At 35.3% G+C, this 16,627-nt stretch overlaps 1 pseudogene; it reads left to right on the top strand.

The window, feature by feature from the left end:
* Positions 1 to 9,354: 9,354 nt before the first annotated feature.
* On the top strand, positions 9,355 to 16,404 carry LOC104748374 (heat shock protein 90-5, chloroplastic-like; annotated as a pseudogene).
* The last annotated feature ends 223 nt before the right edge of the window (positions 16,405 to 16,627 follow it).

Below are 16,627 nucleotides of genomic sequence, written 5' to 3'. Positions count from 1 at the left end.
AAGCAATTCCGACATATGTAATGTCGTCTTTTCTCTTACCAAAAGCTATATGCTCAAAATTATCTAGCTCGATAGCCAATTTCTGGTGGAGCAATAAAGCAGACAGTAAAAGACTACATTGGATATCATGGGAACAAATGTGTACTCAACTTTCGGAAGGTGGGCTAGGTTTTAGAACACTAGAAGAATTTAATCTTGCCCTTTTGGCAAAGCAATTATGGAGATTGTTGAGATATCCAGATTCCCTTCTTAGCCGAGTTCTAAAAGGGAGATACTTTCGATACTGTAGTCCATTAGAGATACAAGTATCAAATCGACCTTCATATGGCTGGAGGAGCATGTTGGCAGCAAAGCATGTTCTTTCGTATGGAATTCGTAACACCATAAGCTCGGGTTTTAATACGTGCATCTGGACTAAACCATGGATCCCTGATACGCCAGGACGGCCCCCCCAAAGTTTAACTAATGAGAGAAATCCCTTGATTTGTGTTAACACCTTGATAGATTTTAACACAAAAAAATGGAAAATTGAACGTCTTCGGGAACTCTTCCCCCCGAAAGAAATTACCCTTATTTTGGGGATTAAACCAAGCTTGAATGCCTCGAGGGACGGCTATTCTTGGACTCTGACAAAGTCTGGAAATTATACCGTTAAATCTGGATACGAAGCCGCGAGAGCTATCTCTCGCCCTGCTTGCGACCTCCCTGCTCAGGGTTCTAGTGTTACGACACTTAAGGCGCAAGCATGGAAGTTAAAAACATCACGGAAGCTTAAGCATTTCGTGTGGCAATGTGTGACTGGGTGTTTGGCAACATGTCAACGCCTGCATTATCGCCATATTGGTAGAGATAAAGATTGTCCTAGATGTGGAGCGGAGGAGGAAACTATAAACCATATGTTATTTGAATGCCCCCCAGCACGTCAAGTATGTGCTTTATCGACAATCCCTTCCCATCCTATGGTATAGCAACCTCGATTTTCTATATGGGCGAGGTAGAGACTCTGGTTCAACTGATCAAGACTTGAGAACGTTCCCGTGGATGATGTGGTACATTTGGAAGGCAAGAAATAAGAAAGTGTTTGAAAATATCTCTGAATCTCCGCAAGATACACTGGAGAAAGCTATCCAAGAAGAAGAAGTTTGGAGAAGAGCAAATAACAGAGACTTAGCACCAGCGGTAGTAGAAGAATGCATACCTTCGAGCCCAATTCCTCAAGAATCTCTTGTATGCTTTATAGATGGATCTTGGCATACAGAGGTGGATAGGAGTGGGCATGGCTGGATTGCGTTTTTCGGTGATAGAATCCTGCATATGGGGCTAAAAGGATCGCGCAGAAGCTTATCCCCATTACATGCAGAGTTAGATACCCTTATTTGGGCTATGGAGTGCTTATTAGATTTGGACTTGGATAATGCTCTTTTTGCTACGCATTGTTCAGACCTCCTAAGGATGACGTCTAATATCGAGGATTGGCCGACCTTTTCATCAGAATTGAAGGATTTTATTCATTTCAGAGATAGATTTGCTAATTTTAGTATTAGATATATTTTCCGAGAGGATAATATCCGTGCCGATAAACTTGCGAAATATGCAAAAGCACGAGGTTTCTGTTTTTCCCATGTAAGCTCGTCGGTACCTAAATGGCTCTCTCTCGAAGAGAGTCATCTCCGATAACTTAATATATGGGGTTTGATCGTAAAAAAAAAAAAAAGCATAGTGTTTTTACTTGTGGGCTCTTATGAAGGACAAGTGTTTCTTTTTCTAGCGGACTTATATATGTGCATGAAATAAAGGCAAGAACAGCATTTTACAATTTCTATTGACTAAACCATCCAGACCAGCTCCAGTTAGATCTTGCGGCGAAGTGCAAAAAGCATACATTAAGGTTTCGACATGTTTTGTTTACTGATATTTTCCAATACGATTCTCATTAATCTTGTTGGCTTCTGTTCGTAGTACCACACAACAATAAAGCCTTATTTATTATAGTTGGTATAGACCACTTATATATATATACTAGTATGAAACATCAAATCATTTCTTTTACTTCATATACGCCGAAAATTAAATATTAAAAAGAAATAAACTAGTAGTGGAATTTCGTTTATCTGACCACCTGGAAGATTCGATCGTAGTAGGAGAAAAATCATATACCAAACGTGTTGGCGTGTTGCCGATATTGAAACAACATATGCTATATGCTTTTCGAATCTTCACCCTATCATGTTGACATGTAGAATCGAGAAAAACATTTCTCATAGGCTCATAGCTTAAGCTAACAGTATACAATATTTTTCCGCAACAAGTGTGATCAGTTAATCCAGGTGATTGTAACTTTAGTGACAAAGATTCCATTGATTCAATTTTTCTAGAAGTCAGAGTGTGAGGACAAATTACATTCACATGCCAAGGACAGAGCCGTGCCTAGGTATTTAGTGGCCGGAGGCGGTATATGGTTAGAAAATAACAAAATATATGTATATGTAAAGAAAGAAAATAACTTAGCCACTCATAGACGTTTTCAGTGATAAGAAAATCCAAATTTCTATAAGTTATGGGGATAAATTTGATTTTTTGGCTAAATTCCTTCTATTTTAGAAGAAAGAAAAAATTACATCCACAAATATGAATGTTATGACATCAAGCACCCTGAAGCATCCTGATTTTTATTATAATACTTCTTTCATTTCAAACGTAAGAAATTAAAATATAGAAACATTATGGGATTGAACCTTGAATGATTTAGTTATTTTGAAACGGGCTGTAGGCGAAGGTTTCTATTTCCCTAACATAGGCACGGCTCTGGCCAAGGATATGATCAGTATAAATTTTGGGCTTTCTGGATATTGAGCCTTGTTTTTATTGATATTGTTAATGGAAAAGTATATTGTTTGTTTTGGTTGTAAGTGAAAAGGTACGTTTCATATCTGTACAATTTCAAAAGTGTCCATTTCTACCTGTACAAAGATAAGTGCCAATTTCTACCTGAACTCAATTAAAATTCTAATTTCATACCCAATTAATATAAATAGTGCCAATTTCAAACCCAAAATTAACAGATGTTGAATCATATGACATGTGTAAAACTGAGGTGGCATTGTCTGAAATAAACAACGTCGCTTTAATGTTTTGCGACTCGTACCGGGATCCTCTACCAACTTAACACATACTTTTACCAACTGAGCCAACAACTTTTCTCGATAAGTTCTCTAAACCATTTATATTTATAACCTCAACAAATAATATATTATCTTTAAAATCCTCGTTTAATTCGGGGAAATAAACAAAGTTAGGGCTTTTGATTTGGGAAAAATGTCAATTAAATCAAGAACTTACACAACAACGTCAATTAAATCCTGAACTTTCCCTAAAACCATTTAAATCATCTAATTTCGTTACCAAATCTAATTAAACATCACATTTTACTAAAAATGCCAAATTACACATCACGAAAAATTGGGTAACAGAGCAACTAACCTCCGTTTAACATCTGTTAACATCTGTAAGATTAACCCGTTAGAATTATAAAAAAAAAGAACTTGAAATCCCCAAAATACTTCGAACTCGATATTCCACTTTATTTCTACAACTGACCAAACAAGAGGAACAATTCTATTATCTCCATCTCTACCAACAACAGCTAGAATATGACCTTTTATATCCCACTTTAGGAATGCTCCATCCAATCCTATGATAGGGATTAGAGATCGAAGTAATTTGGAGATTTCGAGTTTTTTTTTATATTATTATTCTAACGGGTTAATCTAACAGATGTTAACGGGTGTTAAACGGAGGTTAGTTGCTCTGTTACCCAATTTTTCGCGATGTGTAATTTGACGTTTTTAGTAAAATGTGATGTTTAATTAAATTTGGTAATGAAATTAGATTATTTAAATGATCTTTGTTGTGAAACACTTAGTGGACTCACTAGACCGGCCCACCTATTATCCATGGAGTCTCGGTCCATCGGCTATACTCAGTCCGCACACCTTCGGCCCATTGGCCGAAGCCTTACTCGGCCATTACTTCCTTATGTCGGTTTAAGCTAAGACTTGTACTCTACTATATATATGCATGTAACCTTGGGAATAATCAATAAGAATATACAAGAGCTTTTCCCTAAACTCTATATTCATAACACGTTATCAGCACGATAGCCTCAAACCCTAAAACCCTAAGGCAGCCGCCGATTCTCTCTTTCCCTAAAACCTTAACCGCCTTTGTTCTTCTTCTTCGAGACTTATCTCCTTGTCTCGGAGATCTCTCGGTGATAATCCAAAACTCTCGGCGATTATTCCTTGTTCGTGATCCATCATAGTCCGAGATCGAGTTCCTTTTCGAAGATCAAGTTTTGTTCGAGTTTTGGTCGAGTTTCGCGGTTCAGACGTATCCGAACGAGAGCGGTACGAAAATCCAGACAATAGCGGTACGAGATTTCAGACGAGAGCAGTACGTGAGCGGGACGAGAATCAGGTCGATAATAGATCGAGATCCGAGGTTCGTGGTTCGTGATCAAGGGATATCTCAGGTCTTTAGCTCCCAGATCAAAACCAGTCAGACCCTAATTGGTGAAAGGTAAATAAGATCAAAACTCTTTTAGAACCATAATCGAACTTGGATCTAAAACTATTGAACCTTAAAACATCCAAGTACACAAACAAACAAACTTTAAAGATCTCTAATCCTATAAAACTCTAAAACCGGTCACATAGGATTGCTAGATTGTTTGTGAATTGCACCAAAATATATCAAGCTTAAATCCGGTTGATTGGTTGCTTATTATTGCTTGATTGATTGTTGCATAAGAACCTAGAACTAAACTGTTAATTTCGAATTTCATAAAGAGTATTATGAATCTGATTGTTCTAGGATATTTAAAATATGGAAATGCATGCATCTTTGAAATTAAAGCGATTTGCATAAGAGTATTGTTAATCGAATTTGGCATAGAATTTTTTCTGTAAATTTAGGTTGCATAAGAACCCTAAAACCAAATTAAAAAATCTGGATCCTAGAGAAAGTCTAGGTCCCTAAACTTTTGTTTAAATTCCTAATTGGAAAAGGAAAAGTTAAGAAAAAGGAAAATTTCTAAATTATCTAAGAAAAGGAAACTTTTGCATGCTATTTAGTTTTGTTGTCTTGTGTGCATAGATTAAACCACGAAAATATAAGCAAAGATAAGGCATGGTTCGGTCTTAAACACCGCATGTCCTGAGTTTAAATATGATGGCATGTTTCGGTCTCAAATACCGCATGACCTAAAGTTCGAAATTATGAGATAAAAACAAGACATAAATCCACGAAATTTGAGTGTTATGGCATGGCATGGTTCGGTCTCAAATACCGCATGGCCTAAAGGTTTAAATATGAAGGCATGTTTCGGTCTCAAATACCGCATAGCCTATGACTAAAACAATTCCATGGTTCGGTCTTAAATACCGCATGGCATGATCCAAATTAATTACATGGTTCAGTCTTAAAAACCGCATGATATAGTTAGGTGCATGTTTTGGATTAAAATCAAAGGACCTATGTGAGTATATTGTTGATTATAATGATTGCACTAAGAAAATATAGACATCAAACGATTATCTTGCTGAGAGCTTAGAAAACCAGTACCTCACAATAGATAATCTTATTGACCCTTTGGACACAGATTAAAAGCAAATATGGACACCAAAAGATGGTGCTCCTACCAAAGGCTCAATTCGATTGGAAAACCTAAGGAACCAGGACTTCAAGTCCCTGGATGAGTATAACTCAGAGCTTTTAAAGATTGTCTCAATCCTAAGGTTGTGTGCTACTAAGGTCATTGAGAAGGAATTGTTGGAGAAGACATTCTCGACATTTCACACAAATAACATTGTGCTCCAGCAGCAATATCGCGAGAAAGGTTTAAAACCTACGCAGACCTAAAACTCTTGTTTAATGCTAGATGAGCAAACCAATGAGATATTATTGATGAAAAGTGCAATGAAGCCCACAAGGTTGATATGACTAAGAAGAATCCTCAAGAGCCTATAGAGCCAAAAGAGACCAAAGAGTCTAACTATGTCCATAGGGACAAGAGTGGCCGTGGCCATGGAGAAAGTGGACGTGGTGGTCCTGGTTGTGGGACTTACCAAAGGCATAATTATGATGGTCAAGGCCGTAGAAACCAATTAGGCTTCGGCCGTGGTCGGGGTAGAGGCCGCGGGTTATCTAAACCCGCAACATAAGACCAAGTCCACTTGTAATAATAATTATGGTATAGAAAACCATTAGATAAAGACATGCAGAACTCCTAAGCACCTTGTTGATCTCTATTAAGAGAGTTTGAAAATAAATAGAAAAAAAATCCAGAAGCTAACCTGGTTCATCTCGATGGTGAAGGAAATTTCAACCATGAGAATGATGACTAAATTGGATTATGAGATTTGTAATTGCCTAAAGAAAATAATTAAACTCATGTGGTGTACTAATTTAATTTCTATGCTTTGAATCTGACTGAATTATTATTTTGGTTTAAATTCAATTATTTTATTTCCTTTAATATATATTAAATTCTTGTCCATTATTGGAAATGGCTAAGGACAAGAAAATAAGTGTGGTGGATAGTGGATTAAGCCACACAATTTTGAAAAATGCCAATATTAGCAAGATAAGCGGGTATAGCAAGCCTAATTGAAGGCTACGGCGAGGCATATATTTTATGGCACACATTTGAACTAAGTGTTGCATTATATTCACCCAGCTCTAAGAGAAGCTTATTGAGCCTTAAGGACATTCATTTGAATGGTTTCCATACTGAAATAAAGGGTGAAGGAAACAGAGAGTTCCTATATATTGAAATCACCCAAGGACATAAGAAAGTCCTAGAGACTATACCCGCACTAGCCGATGGGCTTTACCATGCTAAGATAGATATGATAGAAAATCATTTGGCAAAGAATAAAATGTTCAATGAACAATTGACTTTATGGCATGACCGGATTGGCCATCCGGGTTCTAACATGATGCGTAAGCAGATATTAAAATGGGCACACTCCTAAGAGAGAAGAGTTATTCCTAAGAATCTCACGTGTGTAGCATGTATACAAGGGAAACTCATTATAAGGCCATCACCAGTAAATAAAGAAATTATCCACTTAAGACTATAAGTCTAGCTAGTGCTGGTGAATTTTATATCCCAAGCATTTAATGGTATGTCCATGGGGGAAGTGTGGACCACCCTGTGGCACATGAACATACAGAGAATGGATTAGATGAATCCATCATTAAACGTATTGCTCGACCATTACTCATGAGGTCGAAGCTTCTTGTGTCGGCTTGGGGACACACAATATTACATGCAGTAAAAGCTTATACGCATCAGGCCATCTAGTGAGCATAGAATATTCACCATCCCAATTACTAACGGGTCATGAGCCAGACATATCCCATCTAAAATAATATTCGGGTGTGCCGTTTATATTGCATCATCACATAAAAAATGGGATCTTAAGTGAGGATGGGAATATATGATGAATATGATTCTCCCACCATTATTAAGTATCTTGTGCCAACTATGGGTGATTTATATGTGGCTAGATACACGGATTGCACTTTGTTGAATCCAAGTTTCCTATGTTGGGTGGAGAGATAAACAAGCTGGTCAAGGATATATTATGGAATCAAACATCCTTAAATTGGCAAGATCCTCGGACTCTAGCCTGTGATGCAGAGATCCAAAAGAATTATATATTTGCAAAAGCTAGCTAATAAATTGCCAGATTCCTTTTGACCCAAAGAGAATAAGAAAATCGTACAATACCAGCTTGTAATGCACCAGTACGTATTGATGTACAAAAGAAACACAATAATCAAGTTGCTACAGAGTCTAAATAGACCAATATGTTCCATAGAAAAGAACCTTCGGAAATCTAAAGAAAGGTGCAAAATAAAACCGAGGTTAAAGAAAAGTATAGACATGGCCGCGGCAAATCCTAAGGTACTAACAATGAGGTTTGGGACGCTGAACCTCAAGGTCCTTAAGGTATTGATAATAATAAGAGCTCGATAAACTATATCATGTCTGGAATTACTTGGAACCGTAAGGATGTCGACATCGATGATATATTTGCATACAAGGTAGCACTTGAGCTAAATGAGGATCTAGAACCCACATCTATATTAGAGTGCACTCAAAGCAAAGATTGGCTTAGATGGAAAGAAGCTATTGATGTGGAGTTAAACTCTTTGAAGAAGAGAAGTGTGTTTGGTCCGATCTTAAGGATAACACCTGAAATTAAACCAGTTGACATAAGTGGGTCTTTGTAAGAAAGAGAAATGAGAAGAATGAAATCGTGAGATACAAAGCACGGCTTGTAGCACAAGGATTCTCTCAAAGACCAGGAATAGATTATGAGGAGAGATACTCCCCTGTGATGGATGCAACGACTTTTAGATATCTAATAAGTCTGGCTGTAAGAGAAAAACTGGATTTGCGGTTAATGGATGTTGTAACTGCTTACTTATATGGTCCACTGGATAATGAAATCTATATGAGATTACCAGAGGGAATAGAACTCAAAGATAAGAGTGGGTTCTCGAGAACAGTACTGTATAAGGCTAGACAAATCGCTTTATGGACTGAAACAGAGTGGTCGAATGTGGTATAATAGACTTAGTGAATTTTTGGCAAAGAAAGGCTATAGGAATGACCCCATCAGTCCATGTATATTTATTAAGAAGTTTGCAAACAAAGGATTTGTGATAATAGCAGTCTATGTGGATGATTTGAACATCCTTGGAACCTCTGGGGAAATCGCCCAAACTGTAGAATACCTCAAGAAAGAATTTGAGATGAAAGACCTAGGCAAGACAAAATTTTGTTTGGGATTGCAGCTTGAGTACAGAAACAGTGGTATCCTTGTGCATCAAAAGGCATATACAGAAAAGGTACTCAAGAGGTTTAATATGGAGCAAGCTCACCCATTGACTAGCCCTATGATTGTGAGAAGCACATAAGTGAATAAAGATCCATTTGCTCCTAAGAAGGCCGATGAAGAAGTTCTCGGACCTGAAGTGCCTTACCTCAGTGCTATAGGAGCGTTAATGTTCTTGGCTAGCCACACTAGACCAGACATATGCTTTGCCGTGAACCTCCTAGCAAGATATAGTTCTTGTCCGACCATAAGGCACTGGAATGGTATTAAACATGTTCTGCGATACCTACAGGGTACGACAGACTTTGGTCTATATTACACTAACTATAACAAAGATGGTTTAGTTGGTTTTGCTGATACAGGTTATCTATCCGATCCACACAATGGTAAATCACAAACAGGCTATGTGTTTACACACGGTGGTACAGCAATCTCTTGGCGTTCTATGAAGCAAACCCTTGTAGCCACATCATCAAATCACGCAGAGATACTAGCAATGCATGAAGCCAGCCGTGAATGTGTTTGGTTGCGGTCCATGACTCAGCATATTCGGACAGACAGTGGATTGGAAGACAGCAAAGAAGCAACCGTAATTTATGAAGATAACACAGCATGCATTGCACAGCTCAAGGAAGGTTACATCAAGGGAGATCGGACAAAGCACATATTACCAAAGTTCTTCCATACACATGAACTACAAAAGGCCGGAGAAGTTCTTATAGTGCAAGTTCAGTCAAGTGACAACTCAGCCGATCTCTTCACCAAATCGCTACCGACAACAACGTTCAAGAAGCTCGCGCACCAGATTGGGATGCGGAGACTTAGGGACTTAGAGTGATGTTTGGAACAGGGGGAGCAATGTGTGCTGTACTCTTTTTCCTTCACCAAGGTTTTGTCCCAATGGGTTTTCCTGGTAAGGTTATAATGAGGCAGCATCCCCTAAGAACATTGCAGTGATCCCATCCAACATAGGCACGGTCGTTTCGTCCAAGGGGGAGTGTTGTGAAACACTTAGTGGACTCACTAGACCAGCCCACCTATTATCCATGGAGTCTCGGTCCATTGGCTATACTCAGTCCGCACACTTTCGGCCCATTGGCCGAAGCCTTACTCGGCCATTACTTCCTTATGTCGGTTTAAGCTAAGACTTGTACTCTACTATATATATGCATGTAACCTTGGGAATAATCAATAAGAATATACAAGAGCTTTTCCCTAAACTCTATATTCATAACATTCTTAAGGAAAGTCAGGATTTAATTGGTTTTTTGTGTAAGTTCATGATTTAATTGACATTTTCCCCCTTTTAATTTGGGATTTATTTCTTCTTCCTAATAAACAATCTCTGAGCTTAACCACCTTCATCTTCCAAATCCTTCCTCTCATGCTTCCAAAATCTCTAACGGAGCTTCCATCGCGGAGACCACGCGCGCCTTCCTCTCCTGCTTATCATCATAGATAGAATCAGAGATTTGATCACAGTTCATGGTATAGAAGAAGGAGAAGGAATAGAATCAGAGATTGGATCATGGTAAGAGCACCATAACGCCATTGATGGTGACGATGATGATAGAATTAAAGTTGATGAAGAATTTGCGGAGTCTACGAGAATCAAGAACCTTGTGAAGAATTACTCTCAGTTCGTTGGGTTTCCCATCTATACATGGCAGGAAAAATCTAGGAGTATAGAGGTGAGGATGGTAGTTTTGTTTTCATAACTGTAACAGTGTTTTCACGTTACTAATTTGTTTTGAAAAATTGTAACTTGGTGTAGGTTGAAGAGGAAGAATCAGTGAAGGAAGGAGAAGAGGTAACAAACTTTATTAATTGTCTGTGTAAGCTGTTTACAACCAGGTACTGTCCTAGACTTTTGTTTGCTGAGTTGATTTTGTTACTTGTTTGTTTCCAGGGTGAGCCAAAGAAGAAGAAGACAACTAAAACCGAGAAGTACTGGGATTGAGAACTAGCCAACGAGACAAAACCGCTTTGGGTAAGCCGGGTAGCTTTAACATGTGTTTTGTTTTCGTTCAAAATGTTTGCTGATTAGTTTGTGTCTTTTGAATAGATGCGCAATTCAAAGGAAGAGTACAATGAGTTATACAAAAAGGCTTTCAATGAGTTCTTGGATCCACTTGCTAACACACACTTCACAACTGAGGTCATTGTCCTTTATAGACTATTTACATATACTAGGTTTTGAACCCACGCTACGCGTGGGTTTATTTGATATATTTTGATAAAAATTATATATGATTGATGACGGTAATGAAATATTATTTTACAGAAAACTTTAAATTACTATTAAGAAAAAAATTAAATTTCATATACACAATTTTTAAAAATATAAAAAGTAGTTGTGTTTTAAAATCAAATCTGATAAAAAAATCATGAATCTAACTCGACGTCCAGGCGAGGCAGATCAAATTGGTGACCTCACATATCTTAAACCATTTCTTTGGCAACCAGAAAAACGAAACAATTTTATAATCATGAATTTATCTCTTTTTCATATTTAATTAATCGCTATCACCTATGTTTTCGTATTTTTTTATTTAATGTTTTCTTATTTTTAATATTCTTTCTTGTCATTTTCATTGTCAAATTTTATGGTAATTGTCATCGAAACTTTTACCGTCCAGTTCTTTGTTATATTCTTCTTCTTGTTCTTTCTCGTCAACTTTTTCACATTCTTTCACTGAAAAAACCTTTTTTTTAGATTACCACACAACTTGTTAACCCATCAAACTCCAAGACCAAAATAATTTTTTTCTCATAAAAATTGTGCAATTTTATGAAAACCAGCATAGTCAACACATGCACTCAATTATTGATAATTTCATCCATATACTTCTCAAACCAAAATCCTTACTTGCAGAAAAAGTAATATGAACACATGTATAGTAAAAACAATATTTGTGCTTTTCGTCGATCCTTCTTCTTTAAACTCATTACTTTTTAAATATTATAATAGTTTTTTGAAACTTTTAAAGTTTTAGTTTGATCAAATAAAAAACAGGATCAAACCGAATAAAACTTTTAAACTTGAACGCCTGATAAATCAAACTTTCCTGCTCATTCGTTGTTGGAAGCATATTAATCTTAGGGAATTTTCTATCTACACCCACTTTCTCATAAACAAATAACACCCACACCCACTTTCTACTATCCCTATACTTTTCTTATGTCAAATTACAACTTACACCCTCTAACTAAACTAACCTTCTCTTTCTACTTTTTTTTTTCCTTCCCATTTCTCTCTCTATTTTCTCTTTCTTTTTAATATATTTTTTCTTTAACATTTGTTTTACATTTTCATTACTAAATTTTAAGTTTAGTAACATTAGTTGTTGACAAACAAAAAAAATTAAGTAACTTGTAAATAAATATTTTTTGCATCTTTCAAGATTTTTTCTTTCCACAAAAAAAATTTTATGAATCTAATCTAAATCAAATACAATTGAATTGGTGTTCATAGTCAAATCAACAATTTTTAAGTTTAAACTAAATTAATTAAATAATTTAGAAATTAATGAATTTATTTAACTAAAATTTCAAATATGAAATATATTGTTTGTCCACATACTTTAAGCTTAAATTAGATGCATAATGGATTAACATAATATTGCATTCATAAATAGTTATCTATTTGGATAATTTAGACTATCAAACTTTGTTCAATAGTAAAACCATATTACCGAATCCATGATAAGCAATCCATGTGGTCATAGTTTAGGATTTAGAGTTTCAATGTTTAGGATTTAGGGTTTAAATGCATAGGCCAATAGTTTCCTTTTAATTTGAACACATTGATCATATATATCCATGTGGTCATAGTTTGGCGGATACGCTTGGATGTTCATAAAAAAAATAAAAAAAATGTTTTAATGTAAATAATAGTAAAACCATATTACCAAATCCATGATAAGCAATCCATGTGATCATAGTTTAGGATTTAGGATTTAAATGCATAACCCCAATAATTTCCTTTTAATTTGAACACCTTGATCATATATATATCCATGTGGTCATAGTTTGGTGGATATGCTTGGATGTTCATAAAAAAAATAAAAACAAAAATATTTTGATGCAAACAATAGTAAAACTATATTACCGAATCCATGATAAGCAATCTATGTGGTCATAGTTTAAGATTTAGAGTTTAAATGTTTAGGATTTAGGGTTTAAATGCATAGCCCAATAATTTTCTTTTAACTTGAACACCTTGATCATATATATTCATGTGGTCATAGTTTTGTGGATACACTTGGATGTTCATAAAAATATATATATATATATATATATATATATATATATTTGATGCAAACAATAGTAAAATCATATTACCGAATCTATGATAAGCAATCCATGCGGTCATAGTTTAGGATTTAGGGTTTAAATGCATAGCCCAATAATTTCCTTTTAACTTGAACACCTTGATCATATATATCCATGTGGTCATTGTTTTGTGGATACACTTGGATGTTCATAAAATATTACCGGATGCAAACAATAGTATATATATATATATATATATATTGGGCTATATATATATATATATTTTTTGTTGATGCAAACAATAGTAAAATCATATTACCGGATCCATGATAAGCAATCCATGCGGTCATAGTTTAGAATTTAGCGTTTAAATGTTTAGGTTTTAGGGTTTAAATGCATAGCCCAATAATTTCCTTTTAACTTAAACATCTTGATCATATATATCCATGTTGTCATAGTTTGGTGGATACACTTGGATGTAGAAAAAATATAATTATAATCTACTAATTCAAAAAAAAAATATAGCAATATACATCTTAAAATGTAGAAGAAATATAATTATAATCTATTGTATAAAAATGAACAGATAAATTTTTGATAATAACTAACTAAAATGTCACAAAAAGAAAAGAATAAAAAGGGAGGTAGAAAAAAAAAATTTATAATATTTTTAACTTTTAAAAGGTTCGAATATAATATTTAAACCTTTTAAAAAGTTTCAATATTTATAATATTTTTAACTATTAAAATTTTGAAATTATAATATTTAAAAACTTTTTAAAAGTTAAGAGCTTTTAAAATTTTCAATATGTATAATATTTAAATTTTTAAAAAATTTAAATATTATAATATTTTTTTGAAACTTTTTAAAGTTTTAGTTTGATCAAATAAAAAACCGGATCAAACCGAATAAAACTTTTAAACTTGGACGCATGATAAATCAAGCTTTCCTGCCCATTCGTTGTTGGAAGCATATTAATCTTATTTATACTGGTTTGAACCATTGTCTAAAAAATTTCTAGCCAATGTGGGATATTGTACATAGTTTTTTTTTTTTTTCATAAATTTAAAATTTTTCTTTTTCTAAAAAAATCTGGAAATTTAGAAAATGTTAATGAATGACATGTCAAATCCTGATAGGTTGTTTAAAATAATTCTTAACATATAAAATTCTGTAAATTTTTAAAAATATTAATTAGTGACATGTTGAATCCCTATTGGTTGTTTTAAAGCTTAGGTGGACAGGCTTAGAAGCTTATAGCTCCTACTTTTGTTTAGTATAATGTCAACTAATGAATTGTTTTGGTTCTTACTAATTATATTATCTTGATTCTCAAAGGGTGAGGTTGAGTTCAGGAGCATTTTGTACATTCCTGGGATGGGTCCTCTTAACAACGAGGATGTGACAAACCCTAACACAAAGAACATTCGTCTCTACGTGAAGCGTGTGTTTATCTCTGACGATTTCGATGGAGAACTTGTGAGTCTTGTGTATATATTAGTTCTTTCTTTTGTAGAATTCTCTTTAGATTTCCCCTGGTTCCATTTTTGTCTGACCATGTTCCATGATCTGTTTGCAGTTCCCGAGATACTTGAGCTTTGTGAAGGGTGTGGTGGACTCAGATGATCTTCCTCTTAACGTTCCCGTGAAATTCTCCAAGAAAACAGGATTGTAAGTGGTCAACAGTTAGTAATACAGATGTTGATTATATAAGAATCTCACCTCGTAACTAAATTATTTTCTTGATAATATTGACAGGTAAAAGAATCATGAGAAAGAGGCTCAGTAGGAAAACCTTTGACATGATACAAGAAATCTCAGAAAGTGAAAACAAAGAGGTATGTATTTCCCTAATCCCATTTTGTTCACTTAAGCTCTTTTGAAGATCAGAGATATGAATGTGGTACAAATGATTCCAGGATTACAAGAAATTTTGGGAGAACTTCGGTAGATTCCTTAAATTGGGTTGTATCGAAGACACCGGTAACCACAAGCGTATTACACCGCTTCTTAGATTCTTCAGTTCCAAGAATGAAGAGGAATTGACAAGCTTGGATGAATATATCGAGAACATGGGAGAGAACCAAAAGGCGATCTACTACCTTGCAACCGATAGTCTAAAGAGTGCAAAGTCTGCCTCTTTCTTGGAGAAACTAATCCAAAAAGACATTGAGGTATATCATCAGTATATGCTTCAAGCTTAGGTTTTCATCTTCACAATATATAGTCTTGGTGCATATCTCTGGTTTGATTTTTCTTTCTTACCGCTGGCTTTTTGAATGATAGGTTCTGTACTTGGTTGAACCAATTGATGAGGTTGCAATTCAGAATTTACAAACCAAAGAAAAGAAGTTTGTTGATATCAGCAAAGAAACGCGGTAAGTATTGTTTTCATCGAATCTCGTGCATTTATCTTGACCATTTGTTTGTAACAAAAATCTGTCTATTCTCGCAGGAGATGAAGATGAAGTAAAAGAAAGGGAAGCTAAACAAGAGTTTAACCTTCTCTGTGACTGGATTAAACAGCAGCTCGATGAAAAAGTTGCTAAAGTCCAAGTCTCAAATCGTTTGAGCTCTTCTCCTTGTGTGCTTGTCTCAGGCAAATTCGGATGGTCAGCTAATATGGAAAGGTTAGTACTTTAGCAAAGGCTATATTAAAAACGAAAATTGACATCATCAAACTTATTGTGGCTGTTTATGGTGACAGATTAATGAAGGCACAAGCTCTTGGAGTCACTTCAAGCTTGGAGTTCATGAGAGGTAGGAGAATCCTAGAGATCAATCCAGATTATCCCATCATCAAAGACTTGAATGTAAGTGTATGCTATATATTCATTCCTCAAGGAATCTCTCGTCTCAGAGGTCTCTAAAAATGCGATTAATTTATGTAAATTTTTTGGTGTAAGAATGCACCAGAGAGCGCTGAAGCAACAAGAGTGGTTGACCTCTTATATGACACTGCTATGATCTCAAGTGGATTTACTGTAAGAAATCCAATAGCTCTTTAGCTTTTATGTGTTTCCAAGTATAAACTCAAGTGGATCTTTTGACTCACTTTTGATGTGTTTGTTGAACAGCCTGACGGTTGGAGGAAGGTGGGGTAGAGTTGAAGAAGAAGAAGAAAGCTCGACTGTGAATGAAGGAGATGACAAAAGTGGAGAAGCAGAAGTAATTGAACCATCTGAAGTTAGGGCAGAGAGTGATCCTTGGCAAGATTGATCCTCTTTTTTATTTTTTACCTTCTTTTGTCTGCCGGTGAAATTTTTGACAAGAAGCTTTTATCTTTCCATTAGCAGTATCATGGGCCTATGAAAGCCCATTACTAAATCAAGCGTGAACAAGATCTATCCAGTATTTGTAGTTTTTTTTCTAATAGCTAAAATAATTTGGTAAGAATTACACACAAAGAAGTTTCTCAAGAAAGTATTCTCTTTAGTCTTTC

This window comes from Camelina sativa, chromosome 15 (genome assembly GCF_030686135.1).
Source record: "Camelina sativa cultivar CO46 ecotype springtype chromosome 15, ASM3068613v1".
NCBI lineage: Eukaryota > Viridiplantae > Streptophyta > Magnoliopsida > Brassicales > Brassicaceae > Camelina > Camelina sativa.
This window is presented reverse-complemented; position numbering and strand designations above follow the sequence as displayed.